Genomic DNA, 6795 nt, shown 5'->3' with positions numbered 1-6795 from the left:
ACAGTTCAAATAATTCCTAGACCGTTGCTTTTATGACCAAAAGACAGTAACCAAAAAGTTTTCACAGTTGGAATAATCATTGGAACCATAGCCATTTCTCTGCACTTATTGTAACCAACTCATTTTCTTTTTTATGAAAAAGAACCAAGTGAATTGGATGAGCCCATGTTTTCTCAGGGCACACGTGGACCTTCTAGAATATTCTAGGGCCACCTGATGAAGGGAACCATAGTCCCATAATGGTTGAGTAAGGTTGGGTGCATTCCTACTGGAGATCAGTACACTGTACTACATTAAAAAAATAATAATGAACTGTTCCTTTTCCTCGGTTGAATCCAGAATGATGTCGCTCTCATGATGGTTTGTTCTCATTTTACTTTTCTTGTTTAATCTTGGTGTCTTGGTTTATGGGATCCACCACAAAAATCAAAACCCTCCTGCCAAATAAATAAATATATAGCAATGATGATGCTTATCGTTATATCAGGTATAAATATGGTTCGTTGAAGAGATTGATTGCTAAGGCAATGACAATTGAAAAAAGTAATCACGAATGAGGAATGAGCATTTGTAAAAAGTCAACCCACACGTGTAATTATAATGAAGTTTTATGCTCATCGTAACCTTGTTTTTATCCTGCAGTAGGTTAGATGCATGTGATATAAAACACTTTAAAAAAAAATTAAATTTATTTTACTATTTTTAAGAATTCCGGTGCTCTTCACCTCAGTAACATGCTCAATGATTTGTAAAAAAAGCAACAACACAATACATTTAATCCCCCGTAACGACAAGAATCCTAATCTGCACTTGTTGAAAATTGAGAGGGTGCCGCAATGGTAAAAGTAGTTTCAAAACAGACTTTTTGACATCATCAATACCAGATGTTTCCTTCTCTAAAAGCCAAATCATCTCCCTCCCTGATTCACCAAATGTATATATGTATATATATATATATATATATATATATCTGTTTGGGTGTTGGCGTGTGTTTCTTTTTCCCTACATTGCGACGTGATTGAGTGATCCAATCCTTACAACGCGAATGAAATTGCAACGAGCACGGCATGCCCTGGATGCGTAGAGACCATGACACTATGTAGAACGCGCACACACACACATGGATATGTATAAATATTTAAATATGTACATTCCTGGAATTCATATCACCGCAGTGCAGGCAAATCGAAGAGCGACGGCATGTCTAGGAAAAGTCTACAGTCAGCGAGGGGAAAGCGAGAGTGAGAGATCGGCGGTGCGACGATGATCTCGCCGCTTGACCCAGCTTCGCGTGTGGACTCGACGGGCGGCACCTGCTTTCCAGTCCATTTCCACCCCGTCGGAGACTCCCGCTTCCTTCCATCGCCGATTGGAGATGCTTGTCTGAACAGCACTCTCTATTGCTGGGTGCCCTGCCCGAGAGTCCTCTATGTCCAGTGAAAACGGCAAATAGCGAGATGCTGATTAAGTTGTCGCTCCCACTCAGATGAGTCTGCAACGTCCAATAGCTGATGCCCACTGCTTGGATGAGCTTCTGAACCGCATAGGGTGCTGATACTATGCTAATTTTGGAATGACGAGGATTCGTCGCGACAAGGAAATTTTGCACTCGCAACAAAATCCATTTTAGTGGCTAGTTTCATGAACCTAACTTGTGGACAGTTTTGCAGAGCTAGTGATCGCTACCATCCACGAATATGAAAAACAAAAGGTAACTAGCCTGGATTTGTTCTTTAAGTTCTGGTTAGCTCTGGAGATGAACAGGTATAGCAACCAGATCGCGAACCACATCCGAAACCCTATGTCAGCGTTGACCTCCACAGCCACAGATTTCTCCGTCCTCGAGTGAAATTCAGGATTGGTCCTCCTTCATAGCACCGTGAATGTCGAAAAGTGCCACGGTCAGATACCGTGAATGTCGAAACCAGCGCGGCGAAGGTGGATCAAATAACTGGTGCGGTGCCTCATGACCCCATCGTGAAGGTCAGATTCGCTGGCTCCCGGGTGCTGCATGTTCTCAACAAGTTTATTTTTCTTCACAACAACTTCCTTCCTAATGATTACGACACTTTGCACACCGCAGTAAGTTTCTAAGCTAATCCAATCCCGTCTTCATGGAGCGCTCCAGCAATTCTGGCTCATCGAGATCCGGTCCCTAGACTATAACTGAAACCGGATCTTGCCACTTGGTTGATCGACGAGCTGGACTTCTGAGCAGCATATTCGGTGACAATCGTGCTATTTTGTTGTTTATTGAACAGGATCACGCTTCCGTGTCATCCAGAAAGATAACTGCAGTCCACCCTAGATATCTGTTCACATAGGAGCAATGAATAACACTTCTGTTACTTTGGAATTAAAAACAATTATATAAATAAAAGGATGAAAATACATAAGCTATGAATGTCATTACATATCTAAGCATAATGGAAGAACAAATCTAAAGTAATTTGATGAAATTCTTGTAGATGCCAAGATCCTGTTTCCTTTTGAAGTGTTCCAATGCTTTGGATGGAGGTATAATATTAATAGGCATTTATTCCAAAAATTGTTTCAATGTCACTAATGCACATTCAACATCCTTGAATCATACTCTATCTACCACCATATCACAAATTTGCACATTATCAGCTTTTTCGATGGATTTATTGTTAGTTATATCATCTCTTTCATCAAACATATCTATAATTTCTTCATTAGTAGATATATAAGGTTTGTTTAGATCAAATTCCAATTCATAATTGATGAATTCATGTGCATTTATAGTGGGTTCACTCTTTGCAAATACTAATGTGAGTTGTTCTAATAAGGTAATAACTTCTTCCAACTTCTTTTTTTATATTGCTTCTTAAGCTTCTCTATCTCTCATGATTGCCTCTTCTTCTTCCATATAATAAAAAAGAACTAAAAAAATATGTATGTGTTTCCAACAATTCATGATTATTGATGCACAAATTCAAATATACAAAGCATTCTTTAGCATTGTCACATATTGATACACATTAATATCTTTGTTCTTATTTTCTATTAAAAAATCTATGTAGTGTTGAATTAGTTGCTTATAATATTAAACTTTGAATGATTAAATAATTCATGCAACTATAGATTAGAATCTACTTGTAGTATTTAGAGGTAAAAATTTAAGTCTAGTTACTTTGAATTATGCACCTAGATTAGATACTTGGTGACATGAGAAAATTTCAACCAATAGTATCACTTTCTTTTTTTATGCAACAACCATCTTTATTCCAAAATCAAGCATAAATTTTTCAAATATACTTATAATTATCTAATATTTTTTTATTTGAAAACCACTTAATTCCAAGATTATTTAGATTGTGAATGTACATATGTAAAAATGTTCAAGTCTTCATATATTTATTAATAATCAAAGAAAGAAGTTTGATCGTATAATCAATATTTGTAGTAAATTCAAGAGTAATGTATTTATTCTTCTTCTTTCAAAAAAACCTCTTCTAAGAAATTGAAAAATTTAGTTCAATCTTATAAAAGAGATATATCTCATTCATATTAAATACATCAAAACGATCATAATGAGATACAAAAAAATTAATTTCCTCTATCTTCCTCAAGGCCTCAAGAGAAGTATTAGTAGATGCATCCTCTTCATGACAAATATATCCCTTAATATAAATCTCTTCTTGAATTTGTCCATCCATCCATGTAAAAATTGAAGCCACTTTTCACCCTCTTCTATGAGCATTATGCCATAAAATTCATTTGCAATAGTAACTACAAGATCATCAAATAAAGCAACATTATGAAATTCTATAAGCTTAAACTAGGTGAAAGTATCTTATTCTACATGTGGACATTGAACTTTCTTAATGTACTTTGAGACAATTAGATTTTGAATATTAATATCCAATAAATCTTTCTTCTTCAATAATTTGTGAATGCTCATTTCAAAAGCTCAGAAATGATAAGTAGAATTAACTTATGCAATCAAAGATTCATTGATAATATTTTATCTACTAGACATCCAACTTTAATGATAATGAAAAATCTCTTTCTTTAGCACTAAAGTATATTTAGAGTGCTTCTCTATTATAGATCTAATCATCCACCTTTTTTAAATCATCAAATTATATATGTGTCACAATATCATAATATTATTTAATCCTCAAATAATACAACATTAAAATACATAAAGGCTAATACAAGAAAGCTTGAAGTTTAAATTTCAAAGAAGTTGATACAACACTAAAATACATAAAGGCTAATGCAAGAAAGCTTGAAGTTTAAATTCCAAAGAAGTTGATAGAATTTGTGGCCAATAATGTTTCTATGATGTGAAATGTATAGTGCATAATGTGGAATGGATGATGTGTGAAGATAATATGAGCTATATATAATATTATAAATAATAACCACAATATGATATGTACATGCTAGACCTAATTCAAATTATTGCATTCTTATTGTTGTTTTGAGGTATTAGATAACATATTGTATGTCTCTTAAATGTATATTTTGCACATATTGTTGGGGATTACTTCTAATTCATTTCACAGAAAAATTCATGCTTTTATGAAACATTTTAATTTACTTTTAAAAAAAGTATTAAAACATTTTATGAAAACCTGTACAATTTATATTTGTAAACAAGTATTTATAGAAAAAATATTTGTGCAGCAAGCCTTATTAGAAATATTAATTATATCTCTCTCTATATATATAGAGAGAAAACAACTAATCCACGAGCTTATTAAACTTTGAAAAATAATTTAACAGTTTTTTCAATCAACATAAATGCAATTGATATCCCAGAGTTTGTGTCTTTTGTAGCTTAAAGTGTCTTTGTATCTTAGCATAGTCTTTTTGGTGTCTTGTAATTCATTAAAGACTTTTCTTAAAAATTCCAAATATATATATATATATATATATATAGTGAATTACCCACTTATGTCTTTTAATCTTTGACCAGATTAATTAAAAATAGTTTTTGTTATATTAAACTTGCACATTTTCATGAATGTTTAAGATGGGACCCCTTCATCATGTAATACAAGTAATTTTGTTACTCTATATTATTCCAACCTAGTGGCTTTTTTCCTGCCAAGGTTACCTCAATACAATATGGTCACATCAAGAATGAATTGTCAAGGTCCCTGATAAGACTTGTCAAAAAAACATTGTTAGAAATATTCTTAAGAATGTACTGATTAATGTATTAAATTAATTAACATTTTTTCACTTTTGAAAAGTGTTGATTCCTGTAACACGAAGTTATATCCTTGGTTTTGTTATTATCATCATACAAAAGCCAATTTTTCATCTTGTCTCTTGTATCTAAGTAATTGTTTTTGTTTTACTCAATGATTGTAATTTTTTTCATAATATAGAGTGATTAAAATCATCAGCATCTCACTAATATCCTTTTTCTCTTTGTTTTTCTCTTTTTTCTGAGTTGCAAAACTTTCGACTTAGTCACTACCTCAGTAGCTCACAAGAATTCAAAACTCGAAATTCATTATGTTTCTATTTTTGGATTATTACAAATATCATCAATTCCCAAATTAAAAGTTGCATCCAACACTGACCATTCGTATCAAAATTGAGACTTGAGGAAAATACATAACTAATCAGTATATATATATATATATAAAAAAAAAGTAACATTCCCTTCCTTTTCCTTTTCCAAGGACAAGAACTGCTTCCCACCTCTACGTTTTTGAAAGTCACTGGATTAAACTTTTCTTCAGTTTTTAATAATGTGCAGTTTAACCACCCACTCGAATCCACGCACATAAAACTTCTGTTGAGGACTATTGTGAGGCTTTGGAATGAACCCTTACAAAGAATAAACTTTAACTTCATGTGTCCCAAAAGGAAACATTCAAATATTTGCATAGAAGAATAGGTGCTTAGGGATGCAAGATTGCCAACCAAAGTACGCGACCGGGAGACGTCTTGTAACGTCTGACGCGACGCGCGGCTGGCCACGAAGGGAGCTCTCAAAGGGCCGGCGCACAGTCGGTTACGGGCGGTACCTCAAGGGTGGCGTAATAAGCACTCACGGAACACAGATTCCAGCCCAGTTCATGGGTCGACGTCGGATCCGCATTGCCCTCATCACGGCTGCAGATCGACGGTGTTAGAAGAGCACGCCTTGGATTATCCACCTCGAAATCCGCAAGCTAGAAACTAGTCACCAGCAGATCGCACATCGCACATCGCAAGACATCGAGCGCTTTGGACCATCACGATCCCGACTAGAAACTGACGTAACAGACGAAACCAGAACTGTCATGGTCCCACAAGGTCATCTGGACCCCCTGCAGGCCGTGAGTAGTTTTCAACTCATAGCATAGATCGCATCAAAGTTCCTGGAACTGGTTCAGAAATTGGCGCTGGGGGACACCAATTCACGGGAGCTCGGGGCTGGGTCCATTCACGGTGTATCCTCAGAGATGCGGATAAGTTCACAGAAGAATAAAAAAGCTGCAGCTTTTACAGTAGCAGCAGCACAGCCTCTGACAGCTTTTTCACTGGGAAGTGTGCGGTGATGCGATAACTGGAATTGGACTCCGGTGGCAGGGACGGTGGCGTGTTTGTAGAGAATGGGTTGTAATTACTCTTCCTCCTTCTCCTCCTCCTCATTACTCAGTAGTAATAATGTGGTCGTCCCCATGCTTCACAATAGAGTTGTCTCAAGATGAAGCTGACTCTTGTTGATTGTTGCTAAGGATTTGTGGGTAACAAACTTGGCCAGTAAGCCGGTATAACCACAAGCTCTACGATTTTGTAGTAGGTGGCTACATTGCACATCTG

Source organism: Physcomitrium patens, chromosome 26 (genome assembly GCF_059467195.1).
Source record: "Physcomitrium patens ecotype Gransden chromosome 26, ASM5946719v1, whole genome shotgun sequence".
NCBI classification, from domain to species: Eukaryota; Viridiplantae; Streptophyta; class Bryopsida; order Funariales; family Funariaceae; genus Physcomitrium; species Physcomitrium patens.
The sequence above is the reverse complement of the archived record's forward strand: the minus strand, read 5'-3'. Positions refer to the sequence as shown.